Raw genomic sequence first — 24,785 nt, forward strand, 5'->3', positions numbered from 1 at the left:
CCCTAGGCTGGGGTGGCTCTAATACTTTGGTAGCCTACATAATAACCAAAACCTAAGCCAGAAAAAATGAAACTTAAGAACCAACCACAAACAGCCAAATAAGGTTTTCCCAAATAAGGGCAATTGCTTAAGTCACAGCCAATCAAATAATTTCTTTGCTTGGCTTCCATATCTTCTCTATAAAATATAAACTCTCCCCTCATTTCTGTTGGTGGAGCCCTCCTAACCATTTACACTAATTAGGTTTTGGTGTGATATAGAAACGTTATTGATTTTTGTGTAATGATTTTTGCACCCAGCAAACTTGTTGATCTCATTTCTCAGTTCTAATAGTTTGTAGATGCTCTTGGATTTTCTACACATTATATCACATCATGTGTGACATTTTGCTTTACATTTTATTTCACATGGAAAAGTGGAACATTCCTAAAAACCGAGGTATTAGTCATCGAAATAGAATTCACTATTAAGAAAATATTCATCTTAGTATCTCTAAAAAGAAAAGTTTCCTCCAAAAATGAAGTTTAGCAGCATTGAGAGCCCTCATGTGGAAACAAGTCAAGTAAAACCTCACTTATATTTTGTTTCTTAAACCAGATCAGTTCAAAAATTATTCACCCTTGTCAGCTTTTAGTTAAGTTGAAAATTTCTGAAGCTTAATTTACCTGTGTTTTAACAGAGTAGCAAGCTGCTATGGCATTGGCTATGTGTCCTTAAAGATTCAGAAAGAGACTTTTCAGTCTCTCTAAATGTACACCCAATGGCAACTATATAAAGATTTCAAAGATCCAGACCAAAAAAAAAAAGGAATAGAAAGGATCAATAAGCACATAAAAATCAGCCTCACTAGTAATAAAAAATGGAAATTGAAGTATTGTTTTTACCCATGTAAAATAGTTACAGGTTTTGAAATTGGTGGTGGTTTGGTTTTTAAGGAGTAAGGAGAGTTAGAGCATTTTTTATATTGTTTGGGTTTGGGGAAAAAAGAACTCTCACAGATTTCCCATGGGAGGTGTCAGTTGGTGAGCAAGTGAACAATATTTACTAAAAGTCTTTAAATTATAAATGCAATTTGATTCAAGAATTTCCTCTCTATATCTTTATTTTAAAGAAAAAGCCATATCTATGGCAAACATGGAGATGAAAGAATATTGGTTGTGACATTATATTTATAATGACTAAAATAACATACCTAATAAGAAGGAATTTGTTAAATTGTGATACATTCATAGGACAAAACCATTTTAAATCTAACCATTTAAAATCATATCATAAAAGACTGTTTTATGAACTAGAAATAGTTTTTCTAAAATGTTGCTAAAGTTTAAAAAATCATTTGTATAATATAATCTCAATTTGAATCAAGCCATATGTACATAAAAATAATAGCTTTCATTTGTCACATGCCAGGCATAGACATGTATAAATTTATTTAATTTTCACCAACAATATTATAAAAAATGCTATTATTATCATTTTAGAGATGGAGAAGCCAAAACACAAAGATATTAGTAATTTGCTCAAGATTGTACAGTAAATGGCAAAGCTGGATACACACACACACACACACACACACAATTTATGCCAGAAAAAATAACATAGATCTCTATGTAGTGGGAGTATGGGTCATTTATGTTTTCATATTTTGCATGTTTTGTATCCTTTAAATTTCCCAAAATGAGCACTTATTACTAAACCCAATAAATTATATAACTATAAAGATGAATATTAATGTCTATTGTGAAAGCTGAAGGAAAAATGTCTACTTAATCATATGTAATGCAAAGTTATACTAATCCTCTTCATATATGTTTTTTGTATCAAGTTCTGGAAACTGAGCCCAGTCTCTGTGTTGATTTATATTTTGCTGTGCATATAGTTTCTATGAAAACAAAAAACAAAAATAGTAAACCATTTCAATGCAGTAGCTTTATTCCCACTGTCAGTTACATTTAATGTTGGGAGGGGGAAGGAATGTCCCAGCCTTCACACCCTGAAAATAACTGATGTAAGACTACAGCTCTGCCTGCGTTCTCATCACCCTTAGCCAGAAAGCAATAGGTTCTGTAAGGAAAAATATTACCCCATTAAACAAAGTGTCATCATTGAAGAGCAATCATTCTTTTTTATTTTTCCTGTGAGGTTATCTTAATAACTCACTCATAACAGTTATCTCCCAGGAAACATCTAGTTCATAGAGTAAGACTCTTAAACAATATGAATCTGGTCCAAATAACACAGGATATCTGTTTCCAATCATGAAGGATCTGTATTTATTAAACATCTGTATGAGGCAAAGACCACTGCAAGCTACTGCCTATCTTTGGTGGAAAACTAATTTATTCTTACTTTCTCAGGGCTTTTCACTCCTCCATAAGCAACTTGTCATATTAGAAGCTATCTTTGATCCCACCAAAGCAAACAAAGTAAAACCTAATTGATAAACCCAAATTTGATTTGTGACACTGAAGATTTGCAAGAAATAATGAGTAATTGGCATTTTAGACAATCATTATTTTAGTATCACTGGACTATAATTCTTTAATGAGGTGAAGGAATCCATTTTATTGCCTTTCCTCCAACATGGGGTTGGCAGGAGAATTTCCAAAGAGAATTACAATGAGATGTTGGCAAAATATAGATTCTTATCATTATGGGGACTCCACACTCATACCCATGCATAGGTGCCTATGGGATGGAGGACTAACTCAAGTGACCTACGACCAAAGCTATATATATTCTTGTTTTCACATTTATTGCTTTCTAGTTAATTGGCATTTGTTTATAATATAGACTTGCTGACAGAATTATCATTGAGGTCAAACATCAATTTGTATCATTTAATGCAGAGCAAAAAGAAAATACTGTTGGAAACATTTATCAAAACTTAGTACTTAACAAACCCTGAGCATGGGGCTCAGTGCACAAAGTTTGAAATAATTCATACTGGAGACCAGCACTCCTCAACTTATTGTATTTTGTGTTTTCAGTCCAATACTAGTTTTTTATTAATGAACGCTTTACAAGAAAGGAATGAAGGCTATGCAAAGGAAAATAAATATCTGGTTGTTTATCAGTCACCTGATTTAGGGTGGCTATTTATATTTTCCAAAGTAGGGTTTCATTTCACTTTCTTGCAGATGTTAGGATTAAGATTTGCTCTGGTTATCACAGTATATTGTGTGACTAATCATCCCAAAATACAGTGGCTTAAAACAACAAAATGTATTATCTCACAGTTTCTGTAGGTCAGAAAACCAGATGTAGTGGGTGCCTGGGTGGCTCAGTTGGTTAAGCGACTGCCTTCGGCTCAGGTCATGATCCTGGAGTCCTGGGTTGAGTCCCACATCAGGCTCCCTGCTCAGCAGGGAGTCTGCTTCTCCCTCTGACCCTCACCCCTCTCATGTGCTCTCTCTCAAATAAATAAATAAAATCTTTAAAAAAAAAAAAAAAGAAAGAAAGAAAACCAGATGTAGTTTAGTGCGGCTCCTGCTTCAAGGTCTCTTATAGGCTGCAATCAGGGTGTTGGCTGGCTGAGGTCAATGCCCACACATTCAAGTGGAAAAATCCACTTCCAAGCTCATTTTTGAGGTTGATAGCAGGAATTAATTCCTGTGAGTTGTTGGACTGTGGGCCTTCCTTGCTAGTTGTTGTCCAGAGGCCACTCTTGGTTTCCTTCCACATGAGCCTCTTCCACACGGTAGCTTACTTCATCATAATGAGAAAGCCAAGATTGTGAGAGAATCTTCTAGGAAGAGAGAGCCCCCTACCAAGGTGAGTGTCTTTGGTAACTTAATCATGGAAGTGACATCCCATCACTTTTCATGTATTCTCTTAGAAACAAGTTACTAGAACCCTCAGTTTGAGGGTTCTAGAGGGGAGGGGGGTGGGGGGATGGGTTAAGGAGGGCATGTACTGAATGGAGCCCTGGGTGTTATATGCAAACAATGAATCATGGAACACTACATCAAAAACTAATGATGTAATGTATGGTGATTAACATAACAAAATAAAAAAATTTTAAAAATTTTAAAAAAAGAAAAAGTTACTAGGTTCACGTACTCAAGAAGAGGGGATTACAGGGTGCCTGGGTGGCTCAGTTGGTTAAACGACCAACTCTTGGTTTTGGCTCAGGTCCTGGTCACATGGGTTGTGAGAACAAGCCCTGTATCAGGCCCAGCTTGGATATTCTCTCCCTCTGCCCCTTCCCCCACTCGTGCTCTCTCTCTCTCAATTAAATAAATAAATCTTAAAAAAAAAAAAAGAAGAAGAAGAAGAAGAGGGGATTATACAAAGGCATGAACACTATCTTAGAAGTCAGCCCACAACATGCAATTATGAATTGTGAATTAAAACATGCTCAGGGGGCGCCTGGGTGGCTCAGTCGATTAGGCATCTGCCTTCAGCTCAGGTCATGATCCCAGGGTTCTGGGATTGAGCCCTGCCTCAGGCTCCCTGCTCAGCCAGGAGTCTGTTTCTCCCTCTCCCTCTGCCCCTTCCCCTTGCTTGTGCACGTGCTCTCTCTCTCTGTCTCAAATAAATAAAATCTTTAAAAAAAACAAAGCATGCTCAGATTGAGAAGTAATACAAACCAAATCCCTATTTTTTTAAGTCTATTTTTAAAGTAATTTTCATCAGAAGTATACAATGATTCTAAGTTTTTTTTTTTTAATATTTTATTTATTTGAGAGAGAGAGAATGAGAGAGAGCGAGTACATGAGAGGGGGGAGGGTCAGAGGGAGAAGCAGACTCCCTGCCGAGCAGGGAGCCCGATGGAGGACTCGATCCAGGGACTCCAGGATCATGACCTGAGCCGAAGGCAGTCGCTTAACCAACTGAGCCACCCAGGCGCCCGATTCTAAGTTATTAAACACACACACACAAACAGAGAAAGAGAGAGAGAGAAGAGAGGGGAGAGAGAGAGAAAGAGAGAAAGAGATCAACTTGGAATTTAGAGTTCCAAGAGCAGAATAAAGCATAGCATTTCTTGAAAATATTTTTTAAGTGATGCTTAGGACAGAGCTAAAAGCCACCTGACTTTCATACCTGCTTCCCTCTGCCCAGTTAGGCAGTTTCACCAACTGGCTCAGGGGGCATCGTCGCACTGGGATCGATCGCCACTCCTGCTGCATCATTACTGCTTCCCCGATTCTATGCTTTACATCCCTGAGGACAGGAGCCTACTCCATGAAAAGGCTGAGGTGAGAGGGTGTATGTGGGTCAGAGTCTCTTTGCAGCCAGTCCTGGAGGGCTTTTGGCTCTTCTCCCAGTCTATTGCTCAAAGTCGAATCTGATAAACTTTCACAGATATGGATCCCAACATTCCCCATTAAGAGTGTGGGGTTGGTTTGGTTTGGTTTTGGAAATCCAAAGCACATTAAAATGTTTTGTTTTTCTGATTACTGTGTCTGCTTTGAATTAAAAAAAAAATCCATTTAGGCCCTTAAATTACTTTTTTTCTTCTGGTATCTACAGACCCTCACCTGTAGCAAAGGTCATTTAATAGGCCAGGACATAAGAAAATAGGGTCAGAGAATTCTTTAGTTATTAGTTCAAAATATTAATCTAATTAATAGGTCTGGCTTTGAGATATAAGACCATTTTTAAACTCCCTAAATAATTCTGACTCATATTCATGTTTGAGAAGCCCTGATTTTCAGCACCTATTTTATGGCTAGTATAGTGAGTAGCCATTTGGGTTTAAATCAGTGCCACTAGCTGAGTAGCTCTGGGCAAGTTATTGCTTTAAATCTTAATTTTCTCACCTATAAAATGAGAATATTTTATACAATTTATATGTTTATTATTGGAGTGAATAAAATAATACATATGAAGCTCTCACCTCAGTCCTTGGAACATTGTAAACATATAATAAAGATGGAGCTGTGGTAATAATTGTAAACATATTGGAACATAATATACATTAAGTATTTGTCATTGATGGTTTTATTTAAGGTACATAATCTATTCCTGACAATCTCCCAGGATTATTTTGAGGATATATGTTATAGTACTACTGAAATTATTTAAGTACAAGTGACCTTTAAACGATGTGGGAGTGAGGAGCACCAACCCCCCTGCACAGATGAAAATCTGTGTCTAAGTTTTGACTCTAAAAATCTTAACTGCTAACAGCCTACCATTGACTGGAAGCCTTGCTGATAACATAAACGGCCACTTAACACATATTTTGTATGTTCTATGTATTATATACTCTATTCTTACAATAAAGTAAGCTAGAGAAAAGAAAATGTTATTAAGAAAACCTTAAAGAAAATACATTTACAGCACTGTACTGTATTTATTGAAAAAAAAATCCACATATAAGTGGGCCCGCACAGTTCAAAACCATGTTGTTCAAGGGTCAACTGTACTACATAAAAAAAGAACATATTTTTATTTTATTCATTTGTCCATTTAAGCACAGTTCTGGGCACTGAGGATATAGCAGTGAGCAAGACACGCAAGGCCCCAGACTGCAGAGAGTTTGTACTCTGGGGAGACAGAGAGTAAACAAAAAGCATTTGTAATATGATGCCAGTTAGTGGTTGTTTTATGAAGAAAAGTAAAGGTGGGCAGAGAGAAAGACAACTGTAAAGTTGTGGGGGGGGGTGGGGTGGGTAGTATTGAGTGTCCTTAAATAGGATGAGGAAAAAAAGGTCTCTCAGTAAAGGTAACAGCTGAGCAGAGATCTAAGGATGGAAAATTCTGGGGAGAAAAAAAAGTATTCCAGATAAGGGCACAGCAGGAAAAATAGCCCTGAGAAATACTGTGAACATATTCAAAGAGCAACACAGTGGCAAGGTAGGCTACCGCCTCACCAAGCGAAAGCAGAATATGGCGAACGGTAGGGCCAGAAGGTAAGCAGGGGCCAGGAATCTTATAATCTATGTCCTTTGGGTCGCACTTCTTTCACTTAGCATGTTTTCAAGGCTCATCCATGTTGTAACATAAATTAGAATTCGGATTTACATTTTTAAAAAACCCATTCTGGTTACTATGGTATAAACTCACAGTAAGGGTGCAAAAGTGGAAACCGAGAACGGACACAAAGAGAATGCTGAACGCTGGTGAGAGATAATAAAGGTTTAGTTCATGATGACAGCAGTGGAAATGCAGAGAAGGGACCAGACTCATGATCAGTCTATTTACCTAGCCTGATCCATCTAGACTGATCTATGTGTCTGAATATATATAGATAGATGTATTTATACTATAGATAAATGTGTGTGTGACTTGGATGGCCAACAGTGATACCTCTGGGCCAGGCTGTTGGCAAAGTTGTGATTGATTTTCAGTGATCTTCCACTTGTGCTGCTGTCCAGCATCCAGCCCCCAAATCTTACACAACTTCAGGCATCCGATAGAGCCCAGGAAACATGCTGTAATGAGAATTTTAAAATGTTAACAGTGAGAGTGTTTACCTTGGGAAAAATGTGGAGCCCCCAAGATGATTGAAAATACTCATTTGGATGTTTAATTCAGGTTTTGTTTAAAACATCAATCTCATTTCTTTATTTAGACAGAATTTATGGCATGAACCCTTCTCTGCTCACCTCCCAGTGAGTATTTCTTACCTAGGTTAAAAATGATAACACACGGCATGGTCCTTGCCCTTTAATCTAGTTTGGGGTATAAAGCATACACACATAAGACAATGAGAAAATAATTTAAGATAAATTTAAAATTAAATCTGGAACACTGAATTGTAAATCAGCAGATCCTCTATAAAATGTTAAAATACTAGTGTGTTACAATCAGTTGTTAATATCATTTAAAGTTAGATCCATTGTGACATATTATATTTTCCAAAGATGTCTGTAACAATACCTCCTATCCTACATCCTGTTCTAGAATATTGCCACACTCTAACAAGAAATAGCATTTATATTCCTTCCCCTTAAACCTGGCTAAGTTTTTGAGACTGCCTCTACCAACAGAGTAGGGAAGATTGATATTAAGTAAATTCTGAGGCAAGGTCATAAAAGTGCCATGTACTTTTGCCTTGTTTTCTTGGGATGTTTGCTTTTGGAAACAAGTTATCACCTGTGTAAAAACCCAGGCAGCCCACCGAGAGCCTTACGTGGAAAGGAACTAACAGTTCTGTCTCCCAGCTCTGGCTGAGCTTACGGGCAGCAGCCAGCACCAATAGGTCAGCCGTGTGATTAAGCCATCTTGGAAGCAGAGCCTTCAGCCCCCCATTGAACCACCCCTACTGACACCAAGTAGACCCATTCCACCAAGCCACATCCAATTGCAGATATGTGAGCAAAATTAATATCATTGTTCTAAGCCACTAAATTTTGGCTGGTTTGTTTCTCAGTAATAGATAAATGAAATATCTTAAAATACCAAACTTCACTTTCACTTGTATTGCTCTTAAATAGCAAAAGGGATGGAGTTACGTTAAAACTCTGGAAAATGAACATACCCCACAGTCTGTTTTAATTAAGCCCAATTGCACAAAGCTGGTGTGTCATTTATAGCTACTCAATACATTTAAAATAATTTTATAAATACTATGCATCAAAATGAGTTTGCAGATCCAGAAAATACTTCTCTATAGTTCTGTCAAGATCTGTGTATGCCCAGTGGGAGTAGGTCTTGAATGTTAACAACATCCATCTTGCTGAAGAAAGAGACTAGATTTTTCAAGCTGCAAGTTTAGAGAAGGGGAAAATGAATGAGAGTTGGGGTACTCAGGGAAGACAGCCTCAAGGACATGGAACTTAGGCTGCATGTTGAAGAAGGGATTTCATTGGAACAGCCAAGGTGGAGTGTACCAAGTAAGAGACATACTGTGCACAGATGTCACCTGGTGGGATACAGGCTCAGGGTCTTTTCTGGACCGACTTGTCTAGAAGAGAGGAGAAACCTTAAGAAGAAGCAAATGAAAAGAAGAGGCCAGATTGCTTACAAAGCTAAAATGTAAAATCCTTTAGCCCTGGTTTTAAATCTGGATGGCAGTTTTAGTAATTGCTGTCAATTTGCCTGTTGTATTTATATGCATTAATTAGGAATCCAAATAAATCTCTTTTTCATGGATTTTCTTTCTCTGCCTCTGAGATGTACAACAGCACACTTTTTATTCAAAAGAAGTTAACTAATTTTTTCTCAAACAGCTCAAAATTTAAAAAGCACATATTAGTTATGTTTATATCTCTAAAGTAAATTCAATATTTCTGTAATAGGAAGAGTCTATTGGTTTAAATTGAGTTCTCAGTCATCTCAGTCTTTCCTATTAATCCGAATAGCTTGAGTAAAAGGTACTAACAACCATATAGGCCTATAGGCCATTTCAAAACTGTGTGAGGATAACCCCAGTTTTGGTTATAGTTAACCGACCTCTGTTCCCTGTCCCAATTCAGAATCCTATTTCAAGTATCAAGTTAGACCTTCCAGTGCTTTAGCATTTACACATTCATTCATTTATGCACTAACTAATATGGTCTAAGCACTCTTCCAGTCACTAATGTCTGTGACCAAGTCTCTGAAACAATGATTTTTTAGTCCATGGGAATAGATACCAATTTTCAAGGTCTTTGAAGTAGCCTGATAAATAAATAGTTCTCCTCTTACTGTTCACATTCTGAACCCAATAAGATCAATACGTTTCAGGTCAAAATAGTCCCCAGATAAATCTCAATTGAAAGATATAGTTTATGTCTGTGCACAAGTGAATTTACCAATACTGAATTCCAGAAATCAACAGATGTACTTTGTATGGGACCAGAGAAGTTTTCCTTAATACATAGTGTATCACATCCCCAGTTTGGCAGAGCCTCTCTGGGGGAACAGAATGGAGTGTACTCCTAGCTCCCAAAAGCAAAGGGAACAGAAGGGGTAGAGCTACACATGCCCAGTTTCTCCCTCCAGACTCTCAAACAGAGTGACAATGTTGAGAGGTCTGAAATCTTATTGCTAGAGAACTGTTTGCACATAGAACAGGTAGGCAAATTATGGCTCACGGGACCAAATTTAGTCCATCACGTGTTTTTGTATATATAGCCTGCAAGCTAAAATAGTTTTTACATTTTTAATGGTTAAAAAAAAATCAAAAGAATAATAATAATTTAGGATACACAAACATCATATGAAGTTTAAATTTCAGCGTCCATAAGTAAACTCTTATTGGAACACAGCCATGCTCATTTGTTTACATATTGTCTATAGCTGTTGTTGCACTCCAGGGGCAGAGCTGAGTCATTGTGACAGGAAGTATATGGCACATAAAGCCCAAAATATTTTGCTGTTTGGCTTTTTGTAGAAAAAGTTTGCTGACCCCCGACAAAAAAGGAAAAACCTGGGCTGGGGAAGAAGAATCTCCTTGGGATTTTTACTAGCGATGGAATCTCCTTCTACGTTTCTGTCTTTGATGTGGGACCAACATCCCTTCAGCCCCCCTGCTCAAAACCTGGCAGGTACTTGATGACTATCCTTAAGCCCCTTACCTAATTAATCACCATTTGTTTTTCTCTTTATTTTTCTTTTAAAATGTCTTTTAAATTTTCTTTCTATTTTTCCTTTTATTGCCCCAGCATCACCATTTCACACTAGGATCCCTGCAAAACTTTTCCAATTAGACATCTTAATTCCACTATCTCCACCGTCTTTTAGAATTGAAAATAGTTTTAGAGAGTTTCTGTTCAGTCTTCTCGTTACCAAAATGAGGAAACTTGTTATTCTGTGAGGCAAAATGACTTTTTCAAATTTGCAAATCTAATTTGTGACAGGCTGGGGTTGGACCCAAGATCTTCCAAACAGTAACTCAGTGGTCCTACCCTGGCATGATTTCTCCTCACATTGCCCTTCACATGAAATTTTCAAAGACTCTTATTGATCAAATTAAGTTTATAATCTAGACCAGGAATCAGAAAACTATAGTACACGGCCAAATTTTGCTCTCATTCTGCTTTTTGTAAATTAGATCTTCTTAGAACACAGCCATGATCCTTTACTTATTGTCTATGGCTACTTTTATACCACTGCCCTTGTCAGAGTTAAATAGTTACACCGAAGACTATATGGCCCACAAAGCCTAAATATTTACTATCTAGTCCTTCACAGAAAAAAGTTTGCAGAGCCCTGATCTAGACTCACTCAAAATATTCTACCCTTTTCCTCATCACTTTCTGTGGCATTGGTAGCTAGTTGTTCCCTATATCCATTCTTACCTTCTACAGTAATAAAACCTCTAATTGTTTTTTCAGCTGAATACATGACAGCCTGAAATGAAGACTACATTTCTCAGCTTCCCTTGCATCTTGGTGTAGCCAGTGGAATCCATGAGAATCCGTGGACTTGTGTATGCAACTTCCAGGAAGTATCCTTAAAGGAAAGAAGTATCTTAAAGGAAGGAATATGCCCTTCTCTTCCCTCTGCCTCCTTCTTTCTAGATAGAATGATGCCAAGATAACTGGAAAAGCCAACATGTGCTATAAGATTATTTGGGACATGGAGTTTGACCAACAAATGGAACAATACTGGATTCTTGACCTCAAAGTATTTCTACTATGCTCAGACCACATACCTCAGGATTTTTACGTGAGTGAACAACACAATTTTATGTTAAACAAGATCCTCCATTAATTAGGATTGGTCTGTCACTTGTAATTCATTGTAAGTGTTATGCTTTCTAGTAGGAAATTTCTTTTGCAGAGAAACTAGTACCTTTATAACTTGCTGAATTTGATATGATTATTCCCACACCTTCATTCTTTTGCTCATGCTGCTAGCTCATGCTGGACTGCCCACTTTCTCCTCCTCTATTTAACCACCTTTTACAAATTATTCAAAGCAATTAAAATTCTATCCATATCCTGAAGCATGTTTCTTTTTTTTTTACTACTTAAAATTAAGGCAATAACATTCAAACAACTTAGATTGCCTACTCTATTACATTCTTTGAGTCATGTGTTTTGAACCTTTATGCTCAAAAAGAGTGTAGACTTTTAAAGGATTGGGATCATTTATTTTGTTTTATTTTATTTCCAGGGTCCTCATACTATACACAACCACAAAATACCTGATAGATGTATGTGAATAAATAAGGGCAAAAGTGAGCCACACTGACTCATGAGATGACAGGTTCTCATTCTTAAAACTCAGAATGTCCTCTGATACCTGAATCATAATGTGTAAACAGAGCTAAAGGAAGATCGTCCCAGAATAGGTCAAACAAAAGTATATATGATGGACATTTAGGCAGAGTTATGTGCCGCCTAGGAAAACCCTCAAGAGACAATGCACATTACCATTATGTATGATAAATTGGACAGATATGCCATGCTCTCACTGAAGTAAGTGGGTCTAGTTCTACTTTGAGATTTTTCCTTTATTATTTATGAGATGCTTTGAGGCTCTGGAAGTTACACCACCATACCTTCTGCCTAAGTACTAGCACATTAGATAGACATATTTAAATTAAGAAATGAAAAGTTTATCAGATAATGTTTATACTTGTTCCAGTCCATGAAACAAACAGAAATGTACTGGCTTGTCAAGGACTCAAACGTCAGAACTCAAATGTTTCCTGAACCAACATCCAGGCAGTTTGCTCCCTACGGGACTGCAGACATAAACTAAATCTTTATCCACAAAATGTGGGGCCATTTATGTAAGCCCAGCCTGCAGTTCTTCAATGGTGATGTGTAGTCTGTCTATTCACATTAACTTACAGCAGAGCACTTAAAACATTCTTACAAATGAACTGATTCGGTGTCAGCCAAAAGGCTACCTACAGGTAAGTATCAGGAGCAGCTGAAGGGAAAACTGAATGAGAACCAGATGAGAACTGATGCATGAAGGTTGCTGGCTCCCCATTCTTTGCACTTAACCGTTGGAGGGAGCTTGATGGCCAGCCTCCCCTGGGGAGGCAGACAGTTGCCTATCATCAGAGGGGAGTGAGCTTATGGAAGAAGCAGAAACTTGTCAGATGGCATGGGAACAGAGTGACTCTCAAATCTTTCGCTTGTTTTAGTTAAACTGTTCCTGTCCATATCCCCAAAGACCGATTCTTTTAATTTCACTGAACATGTTGTTCGCCTTCTTGATTTCTTTGTCAGTTGTTGTTACTTTTTTGAAGTACTTGTCAGAAATTTTCTTTTTCTTAAAGAGAAGGCGTCATTACGTTTTAACTTTTTGTATAGCTTCCATCAGCCTCAGTTCGAGACAGAACTCTTACTCCTTCACCCAGCTTTATGCCTGAATTCAGCCCAGTCCTGCCTGCCTTTAGGAAAGCCACAGCCTCTAGATGCCTCATTCTTAGACCTCAACCCCAAGGTAACTATGAAAATAGGAACAAAAGCCACTGACTTTTATTTTAACATAACTGTTCTTCTTAGGTGTCTTAGGTCACCTGTATGTTCTGCCCCATCTACTCTTAGATATTCTACTTTCCCTTATTTCTCCTGCTTTCCCTTATTTCTCCTCCTTGTCTTCTTCAGAACCTACTCCAGTCAGTGAAATTTATCTTATTCACTGTAAACACTCTTCTCTCTTTCATGAGTCCTCCCTTATGTTGGGGAAATACAATTAAAAACAAAATCTCCCAACACAGAAATCCTCTCCACAAAAGTAGTAGAGAAAGAGAACTTTGATTATTGGATAAACATTAAACTAGAATGTGATGTGCATCACAGTCTGCTTGGGGATTGCAAAGACAGAAGGAAATCTTACCCTTTCACGTAGCTGAGCAGATACAATCCATTCCATGTATATTTTCAAGATCAATGACTAGTCCTTAAGTAAGAGACCTTGACAAGGTGCCTGGGAGCCTCAGTTGGTTAAGCGACTGCCTTCGGCTCAGGTCATGATCCTGGAGTTCCGGGATCGAGTCCCGCATCAGGTTTCCTACTCAACGGGGAATCTGCTTCTCCCTCTGACCCTCCTCCCTCTCATGTTCTCTGTATCTCATTCTCTCTCTCTCGAATAAATAAAATCTTAAAAAAAAAAAAAAGGGTAAAAGACCTTGACAGTACCATTTGTCACAACCAGTTCCTCCTAACTTTACCTGGTAATTGGAATGACCATCTGTGTTAACTAATTGGCTTTATCCAGAGGAAAAACAAAAACTTCTCATATTTTTATGACAGGAAGCAGTTTTGCAACTTGGAGCAAGGCACCCACCAAAGTTAGGCTTCTACCTCCCACAGCAACAGGGACAGGGGAGACTGGGAGACAGAGACATCACTTGATGTTTACATTTCAAAGAATTGACTCTGGGTCCTTGAGATAGACATCCATGGGTCATAAAGCTGACAAATGGCCTATGCAGTTTTCAAAAGGATTTATAAAATTTTAAAGAGAGGGGAACATACAATTATGAGTTTTCTAAAGTAAATGCTCTAAGGAAAGGGATTGGAATAAGGTTCTTCGCTTATTTTATACAGGGAGAATTAGGCCTCTTATTTTTAGTTTGTCTTTGTACTTACAATTATACTTTAACTTTAATCTCCTTGTTCCACCTACTATAATCATGTGTAATGAGGAAGGAGAGGTTTGGAGGCCACTCATGGAAAAACTACAAAAAGGAGGTTGTGGAGAGAAATCAGGGAGAAAAGCAGCACAGACCTTGCTCTGAGGTAGGAGAAAAATATGATTCTTAAATGTAGTTCAGAAACGCTCACTGATTATCACTCAGAGGTAAAAAGTTTAGTGAGATTCCTGAACCCTACCCCAGACATTCACATTCAGCAAGTTTTAGAAACTTAAGTTTAGGTCCAGAACATATAATTAAAAGGAAACTTTCCCTAATGATTTTGATGTGCAGCCAGGTTTAGGAACCACTGACTTGAGGCATGACAGTGTGAGTATCTCTCTCATTTTCCAAGTCAGTCCTCTAGAGTTTGTCCTAAGACCTTGGAGAAAAGGAGATAGAAATAAATAAAATATGTACTACAAGTAGTTTATTAACAAATAAATAAATAACAAAAGGCCATTCCATTCAAAATTAAAAAAAAATAGAATTAAGAACTTCTTGTCCTGCTGTAGAAAAGAGAGCTGCTTTTTTAGATTGCACGTGTGATATCATACAGTATTTGTAGAAACAGAGAGTGGAATGGTGGTTACCAGGGAGTGGGGGGATGACAGAATTTGGGAGATGTTGTTCAAAAGATACAAACTGGTAGTTAGAAGAAGAATAAGTTCCGGGATCCAGTACACAGCACTGTGATTATAGTTAACAGTACTGTGTTATATAATTCAAAGTTGCTAAGAAACTAGATCTTAAATGTTCTCATCACAGAAATGATAATTGTGGGACATGATGGAAGTTTTAGCTAACTGCTACAGTGGCAATCATACTGCAATATACAAATGCATTAAATCAACACATTACATACCTTAAACTTACAGTTATATGTCAGTTATAACTCAATGATAATAATAATGATTAATAAGAAAAAGAAAAAGAAAAGAAAGGGAGATACAGCATATTGTCCCTACTTTCCTCTTACCTATGTTATGGGGTTTGAAAGCTGGACACCAGGGAAAGCCCTAGGGCTTCAGGGGAGGCAAGCAGAGATAAGAACCATGGGAGTCTGTAAGAGTCACAAGGAGAGGATGGAGAAGATTTGAGTGGGAAGGGGATATCCAGGGATGTCTAGGTAAAGACTCAAGTTAGCCTACTGTTATCCTTATCCTCTTAGGTTTGTAGATGAAAAGCCAAAGGCGAGCACACCATTTCTGCTGATAGGTGACTGACAGCAGTAATTAAGCACAAAGTTTGCTTGATGGCTGGGCTTTCTGAATAGCATTTGGACCCTTGGGGATGATAAAATACACATTTCTCAGCACCTGCCGATAAACTGGAAAGTCTACAAAAGATGTTTTCAAGATTTCCTGGTAGGGAGGCAGTACTGTTCAGCAGCAGTGTTCTGTCTAAAGAACAGACGGCCTAAAAGTAGTGTCTTGAGCACAATGGGGATGGGTGGAGAGATGGGAGGGCAAGACAAAAGTGCATGGGGATATTTTTATAAAGCAATATGATTTAATAAACAGCAAAAGGGGAAATCAAAGATATGTGAGGCCTAGTCTAATAAAAGGATTTAAGATGCAAGATGGCCTGGGATCAGAGATAAAATTAAACATAAATGCTTTGGGAGCATACTACAGGTAGTATGAATGCTTTATCACCCTCTACACTAAGTAGAAGTATACCCAAAACTGTAAATTGGACTAAATACCAGCTCATATCACTTTAACAATGAAAACAAAAGAAATGGTAGTGACTCCTGTTCTCCAATGAAAGTCAGCCTTACCTGATAATTACCAGGGTATTCAGTTTCCAAAATGATGACATCACATCGAGCAAATCGGCTACTGAACATGTGCTTGTGAAGAATGTCATAAGAGAACCTGTCACTTGTGGAGTACCTACTGTGTGCCAGGCAGAATACTGAGTATCCCACACATTATCTCAGAAATGCTCAGAGTAGTGCTAACAATCAGGTATTGTTTACATTTTATGTACATGGAGTCTGAGTTTCTGAGAAATAAATTGCCCAAATTATACAACTAGGGAATGGTAGAAACAATTGAAACTGGGGACTGCTGGACACAAAGCCCTTCACGTTTTCACTCTGGTTTCCAGTACAGATTCTGGATTGTTTCCCATAGGTTTCTGTCTACAATTCATCTCGAAAGGGTCTTGAGACAGAAGAGCTCTCTGGTTAGTCTTTTTCTCATTCAACATGCAATCACTGGATGACTTTAATCACCCAATTACCTGCAAAAGGGCAATCTCTCATTCTAATTTCCAATTTTCTACTCAATCAGCAATCTCCAAGCTTCTTCTATAATGTTTTCCTAGCAGTACAAAATTTTTCGTCATACAGTACCAATATATGTATATTTATTTATAATTTTTACTAATATACTAACATATTGCATACATTATAACACTTATTCAAAGATAGAAAAATTTTAAATGAAAGTTAATAAACATTTCTGATATATTTTCAGTACTTTTAAGTTTTATTGCCCAAACATATTGAATGCAATGTGATTGAATTCTCTGCCTTATTTTTTAAAATCTTAGTTTAATATTTTTTATACATTAATTAGATTCTAGGTCAGTTTCTAAGTTAAGTTTATTTTAAAATTTATGTGAGCCATTTTCATTTGACTATGGCAGTTATTAAAAGCAAACCCTTGACTAGTAAGTATGCATTTTCCCTGATTTCAATCAACTGCCCTTAAAAACTCATTGGACAGTGTTGCTTGTTTTCATTTTTAACAAGTGAGTTCAAATAACCAATAAAATATGAAACATTTTAAAAGCATTTAGAGAATTCTGTTTCAAGTTTCTTAAATGTGGTGTGTGTATGTATGTGTGTGTGTACATTAAATATAAAAAAAACCCTTATCACTGGCTCACTTATTGCTGAAATGATAAAAAGATTTCCAAATGTCCATATTCAATACGGAATAAATTCTTTCCATAATACAAAAGGCAGTCATTTTCTCACTCACTGTTAATGTAAAACTTGTATGTGGATAATTGTGAATATATTTGGTAGACCCTGTCAGATCTGAGCAGATATCATGGCCTTGAACATGGAATGTGGCTGACATAGAACACCTGGGAAAAGTGTCAGCTCTAACACTTTCTTGTGGTACACATGTGCTTATAATATTGATATAAATTTTAAACTACAATTCCCATCTTAACATTTAAGGCCTTTTCCCATTTCCTGAAGTATATTTAGTTAAGGCCGAATCATAAATTCTGTGAATTCACTTATCCAATAATGTCACTGTGGGGCCGGGCCCTGATGAGACACATGAGGGTGCCCCTGTCAGCCCACCTTCAGTGCAGAACTAAACTCATCATAGAGGAAACCTCACTTACTGTGCATAATAAATCCTGATACAGAACCCAGAGGCCACCTGCCACAGCCAGTGTGTATCCACAGGGGACACTTAGTAAAGCTTAATTCCTTTCTTTAAAAATTAAAAATGAATACAAATGGAAGTTCTAATATTTTCTCCAGACACCACAATGAGTGCCCACACCCCTCTCTGGAGACTGCTATAGAACAACTCCTCTAAAATACCCCAGAACAACTTATCCAAAACAGAACACCTCTCCTTTATTTTCTGCTAAAACCCAAAATGGATCCCTTTCCTGTGTTCCGATTATTAAATATTAAAAGAAAATGTAAAGAATCAAGAAACATTTGTTAAGTATTTACAAGGTGCCAGGCAAGACAATATAAATTAATACTAAAATGTCGATATCCTTTTTTAAAAGATGTATTTACTTATTTTAGAAAGAGAGAGAGAGCATGTATGTGATGAGGGGGAGGGGCAGAGGGAGAGAGAGAGAATCTTCAAGCAGATGCCCCGCTGAGTGTGGAGCCCAATGTGGGGCTAGGTTCCAGGACCCTGAGATCATAACCTGAGCCGAAATCAAGGGTCAGCCACTTAACTGACTGAACCACCTAGGCTCCCCTAAAATATCCTTAATCTCTAATGAACTTTTACAAACTGATAAGAAAAGGGTGATGATTTCCTATAAATGTATTAAAAAGAGCTATCTCATTAGTAACCAAATTAACACAATTTGTAAAAAATGAGAGACCACTCTTTATCAATAAACTTACACAATATACTTTAAATGGCCATACTTTATATTAGTGACAAAGGGAATGTCCTTTTTGGAAGATTACTTGACCAAATTTACCAAGAATTTTAGAAATGTTTGTGTCACTTTAAACCATGATTAACAATGTCATTTCCATACATTTATTGTAAAGAAATAATCATAGATGTATGGAAAGATTGATTTAAAAATTAGTAAGAAGTTGGAGACAATTTAAATATCCAACAATAGGAGATTAGGTAAATCAATTACAGTGAATCCAAAAAATTGACAACTATGTGACTATTAAAATCAGATTCTGGAAAAATATTTAATGATATGGGAAAATGTTCATGACATAATTGTAAGTGAAAAAAAGGCAGGTATAAAAGAGTATAAAGATGATCTCAATTTTGTAAAAAAAAAAATTCTTAAAAAATAAGAATGAAAGGAAAAATCTTTTTAACAATGGATGTATCTAGGTAATGGAATTATAAGTGGTTATTACTTAATTTTTTATACTCTTTCATATTTAAAAAAGTCCATATAGAATAGAATGTGTGTGTGTGTGTATATATATATATGTGTGTGTGTGTGCCTATTTGTACACATCTATTCACTATAGACATTTTTAAAAATATGAAATATATTTGAATTTTCTATGATATACAGCCCCCCAAAATCTTGTATATATGTATTATGGCATTAGATTTGGCTATGCATCATAGAAAATCCAAATACATGGCCTAAGCAAGATAAAGGTTTCTTTTTTTTTTTTTTCTTTTTTTTTTTAAATTTTATTTATTTATCCATGAGAGACAGAGAGAGAGACAGAGGCAGAGGGAGAAGCAGGCTCCCCGTGGAGTAGGGAGCCTGATGCGGGACTCGATCCCAGGACCTTGGGATCATGACCTGAGCCGAAGGCAGACGCTTAACCGACTGAGCCACCCAGGCGTCCCAAGATAAAGGTTTCTTTCTCTCACTTAACAGAGGTCTAGCAGCTCCAGAGTTATCAATGACCTAGGTTCCTCATAACTTTCTGCTCCACCAGTAGAACATAGCTTCCTTCTTTAGGTCACTTTACAGCCCATTTTATCTGCATTCCAGGCAGGAAGAAGAATGAAAAAGGGTGAACAAAAAGCGTATGTCCTACCAAATCAGGCCCCTTGGAGGAGCCTTCCTAGAAGCCCTACCCAACAACATATTGCCACCACACTCTGCAAACTGGGAACTGGAGATTCTACTTGCTGCTTGGAGTAAATGCCAGGTTTCTTTCTAAGGGAGTAGGAAAGAATGATACGGAGTAGGCAATTAGCAGGGTCTGCTACACTTACAGTAATAAAACTGCCTTAATTTTTTTAAAGAATGATAGTGGCAGAACAACAAAAAAGAGAGAAAATAGGAAATGCAGTTAAAAATTATGAATTATGAAATAAAAGAAGATTATTCTGATACCTGTAAGAAGGGGAAAAGGGCTCAACAATCAATTCAACTGTCAGCAACTTAAAATTTTAAATCTATCTTATATCAATTTCCAAAAAAAAAAAAAATACCTCAAATAAAACTTGAATTGAAAAAAAGAGAAAGAAAAATATGATGGACTATAATCCTGATATGCCATTCACTCTTCCTTATCTCTCTTCAGGATTCCCAGGAGTTATAAGTAAATCTTTGGAACACAGAAGATATTGCCAATTAGAGTCTGGTTCTTCTGTTTCTCCCTGTGTAAGACAGAGAAGGCTAGAATTCCCACAATGTGTAATTTGTATCTCAAATAGATCAGTGTTATCTGTTCTCCTATTCAATGGCGTAAATATTTCTATATAATACTTGCCATTAAATAAATGTCTTGCTTTTCATGTGGATTTGCTACATAAATATGAATATTAACAATACTTAAATATATATGCAATTTTAAAAGATATATGTTTTAAATATATGTAAGTATATATAATGTTTTCTAGCAATTATAAGCCATTTTTCACAATAAATCTCAAGGGTATATTATGCAATTATCAAGGCAAAAGAATCTTAAAGTCATTTTGAATTTAAACTCTACATCAGGCTCATGGGGATTTTAGAAAAGTTGGGGCACAAGAGCAACAAAAAGCATTAAAACTAAGTAAACACAAAGGATTATCCCATATATCCAGTTATATAGCTAAAGAAATCACAAGAGAATACAAGACTTCTTATATAAGTTGTAGATTAGCTAATTTTAAGACTTTAGCACTTCTGAGTAAACAGGATGGTCAAAAAATCCAAAGAGAATTTGATGCCTAGGTTAAAATGGGACTACAATAATTAGAAGATGCTCAAAATTAAAGCATAGAGATCTTCTCTCTTCAGAGCTGAAGGTGAAATTTATTATCATGACATTATTTTCCATGCCATCCCAATGATTTGGGATTTTTTTTTTTTGAGAAGTGTAAGATTATGTATATATCTGCAGAGAGCCTATTTTGCAAAAGAAACATAGGAATAAAAATACCTATGAATAGCTGGTGACATATTCCATGATCAAGAGGATCTTTATGCTGTTCCCTTAAAAGTGACAGCCCCTTCCTATTCTAAGCTGTCAGATCTATTGTCAGAAACCCACCCCTACCAGACACAGAACTGTCTTTATTTAATTTCCCCACTTAATGTCAGTAGTAAATTTGGCTAAGGCAAGACGATACCATTTTCAAAGAACAGTTAGCAGATCATTGAAAGGCTACTAAATTATGCCATGGAATCTTTAATTTATTACTGCTTTATATTCTACTGACTCATTTATCTGTGGCCCCAGAAAGCTCCTAAATTCTGAATCCTTCTCATTTGATGGTTAAGAATCATGCAATCGAACGGCATTTAGGCATATTGTGCAAGAGTGGGGTTTTTACCAAGAGACTTGTCTATAAATATGGTTCCTGACCTCTGGAAACTTTCTTTGTGAAAATAAGAGTTTGCTAAAATTTTTAAATGAGCTGTAATAGCTGCCTATTGTGTATTAGTCCTTGTCATGCGTTGTACTTTCACAACCACCCAGCAAAGTAGGCACAATTATTACCCTCACTCTGTAAAGGAAGAAACTGAGGCTCAGAGAGGTAAAGTGATGGACCCCAGATTACAAAATTAATAATTAATGACAACAGTTTCAAACATGACAAAAAACACTAACCTGGGCCTACATTGGAGCATAAAGGACGAAATTATCTAAACTGTGCATCAACACTGTACATTTAAGAAAAGATGTTTATATGGATTTGCAACATAAATATGAATATATTTTAGAGATATATGCAAAAAGCAAAAAAAAAAAAAAAAAACCCAAAAAACAAAAAACTGAAACGACCCTTTAAATTGAAACAAGTCCACATTGTTTAACTGCATTTAATCAACAAGGTTGAGGCAAGGTTTTTCAATGCTCAATAAATATAATAATAATAATAATAATAAAAGCAGTGTGCTTTTAAGGGTAATGTAATAATATGGGGAGTGATGATAAAAGGGGTTTCCTATTATCACTCTCTTGCTTTGAAACCCAAGTCTCCAATCTAAAATACATGGTATTTCCCTCCCCACAGACATAACTAGGCATCTAGAGTTATCCAGCTTTATTTTCCCTCAAAAAATAAAAATAAATAAAAATAAATTAAATTAAAATAAAATAATAAGAAATTAAATAAGAAATTAAAAGTAATCCTCTTTCTTTACTACGAGACAGCCAGATATGACAATGTCAGCTGTTAATGCAAGAAGGCCTTTTCTTTCTTCAGTCCACCTAATACTGGACTGACTTTCCTAAACTTAGGAATGAAATTCCTTAGGAATATATCCCCACCCCGACCTTGTCTCCTGGGTATCCCTGAGTAAATCTGACTGTCTCTACAGTATGTATCACAGTCTACCTTGCTGAGCAGTTAGCACTAATCATAGAATAAGTGTCAAGGAAGAAATGTAAGAGTATAGTTGTCAGCTATCATGGGATTGACTATATTCTTCTGAATCTGAGAGTAGCTTTACCCAACATAACAGTGTTCAGGATACAAAATATAGCAACTAAACTACACTCCATATTTTCAAATCATAAAATTCATCACTAATGTGAAAAATTCATCGAAATTAAATGTTCTCCATACATCACGCTCCATAACAATTTCCAAAATAAAAACAAAAGGCAAAATATAGACTCTAGTCTGAATTTATGGCTTGTTCATGCCGTAAGACAAGAAATGTGTCCTGACAAGTTCTTTGAATTGTCAGTTTATTATACTGCTGAGCCTTTCAAGTGATTTCTCTTCTGGGTATAAGGCCAATATTTCCATCTTGACTCATTTTTATAGCCATGTTACTGGATTGTCATGACCCAGAATCTAGTATACTGGTATAAGAACAATAAACTCTTGCAATCTTGTAAACATTTTTTATTTCCATTCCTTCAGAACAACTAAAAGGTGCTAACTCTACAAGCTTTCTTTGTACAGTTCAGGTTACATATACTGCATTAGAATACCGAAGTAAATGAAATATTTTGAAGTTTAGGTATCAGAGATGTCAAAATACTGTATTGACCATGTTTATATATTTTATCCATTATAGTATTAATTTATTTTCCTGGGAAAGGATTAATATTTATGTTTAAACAAACACAATTGTAAATCAACTTGTAATTGTCAGCTTGCACCAAAAGATTATGATTTAAGATGAAAAGAAGCTAATTTCATAGATTTCAATTCAACTATTTCTACTTCAAAATATTTAATGGCCAGTGAAATATTGTTTCACTAGTTGCATTATAGCCAATATGTAGATGTATTTAGAGATAATGTATGCAAGAATACTTGCACTTTATAGTTCTTTTGATTTTACAAGCATTGCATTTTATGATTTTATGATAATTAATATATGGAAAGGATATATGGATTAGTGTATTAATATATGGGTTTTAAATATGAATATGAATTCATTTTTCTTAGATTTAACAGTAAATGTTCAAATTTCTAATCTATATTTACTAATTCTTTCACTAGAATCTAAATACTTCAACAACAACATGGGAATTGTAATAGCTTCTTTAATCTGACTAATTAAGCAACTTAGTGGGATAAAGAATCAAAGGATGGGTTTTAGGTTTAAACAGACCTTGAGGAAAGGAGGAAAAAAGGAAGGAAGGAAGGAAGGAAGGAAGGAAGGAAGGAAGGAAGGAAGGAAGGAAGGAAGGAAGGAAGGAAGGAAGGAAGAAAGAGGGAAAGAGGGAAGCGAAGGAAGGCAGGCAGGCATACATACATACATACATAGAATATTTTGTCATTATTCTGTGAATTCTATTCCTTCATTTACCTCTGATAAATCTTTTGATTTACTCTTTTGATTTTAAACATAGTTATTTTAACATTATTTTTATATTGCCCTATTATTTCCTATTCTTTGGAACAAATTCTTCCTCTCCTGGTGGTAGATTATTTTTGTGCGCTTTGTAATTTTGCCTGTGAGCTCCTCTTTAACAGATGCACATTCCTGATTATAGAGGCTTCCTAATGACCAATTTTATTCTATTTTAAAATTGAGGTAAAACAGAAAACATAGAAAAAGATATAGAATGTTTCTAGCACCCTTTTGGCCAATATCCCCTGAAAGGTATAAAGTATACCTATATACTAGTTGCCTTGATATAGGTAACAAATAGGTTAGTATTCATATGTTTCCAATTCTGTTCTTCTTTGGTAAGATTGCCTTTCCTATTCTAGGTCCTTCGAATTTCCACCTAAATTTTAGAATCATCTAGTCACTATCCACTAAAAAACTGTTAGAATTGTGAGTGTGATTGAACTGAATATACAAATCATTTCATGGAGAATTGACTCTACCAATATTAAATTTTTAACTTCATGAACATGGTAAATCATTCCACTGATTTGGCCTTCCTTAATTTCTCTCAACAATATTCTCTAGTGTTTCATGCATTTACACTAAATTTATTTTTATCTATATGATTTTTAGTACTATTGTAAATGATATTGTTTTTAATTTAATTTTTAATTGTTTGTTTCTTAAAATACAAATATGATTATTTTTGTATATTGACCTTATATCCAGCAACCTTACTAACTGCATTATTTCTACTATTTTTAGTTTTTAAAAGATTTTCTATGAATGTAATCATGTCAATGTAAAAACGTGACAGTTTTCTTTCTACCTTTATAGTTGTTATACATTT

The 24,785-nt window shown here is 36.0% G+C and overlaps 1 long non-coding RNA gene across 2 annotated transcripts in view; it reads right to left on the reverse strand.

Moving 5' to 3' along the window:
• Positions 1-24,785, reverse strand: part of LOC129045514 (uncharacterized) — a 206,067-nt gene that overhangs the window by 120,053 nt on the left and 61,229 nt on the right. The window contains exon 1 of one of the 2 annotated variants that reach the window (XR_010413668.1): positions 7,258-7,382. The exons of the other annotated variant lie outside the window; for it this stretch is intronic. This is a non-coding gene — a long non-coding RNA (uncharacterized LOC129045514). Of the gene's footprint in view, positions 1-7,257; positions 7,383-24,785 lie in introns of those variants that run through there. 2 annotated transcript variants of the gene reach the window in all.

Source organism: Mirounga angustirostris, unplaced genomic scaffold, assembly GCF_029215605.1.
Source record: "Mirounga angustirostris isolate CCGP_5_RB_7025 unplaced genomic scaffold, mMirAng1.0.hap1 SCAF_8, whole genome shotgun sequence".
In the NCBI taxonomy this organism is placed as follows: domain Eukaryota; kingdom Metazoa; phylum Chordata; class Mammalia; order Carnivora; family Phocidae; genus Mirounga; species Mirounga angustirostris.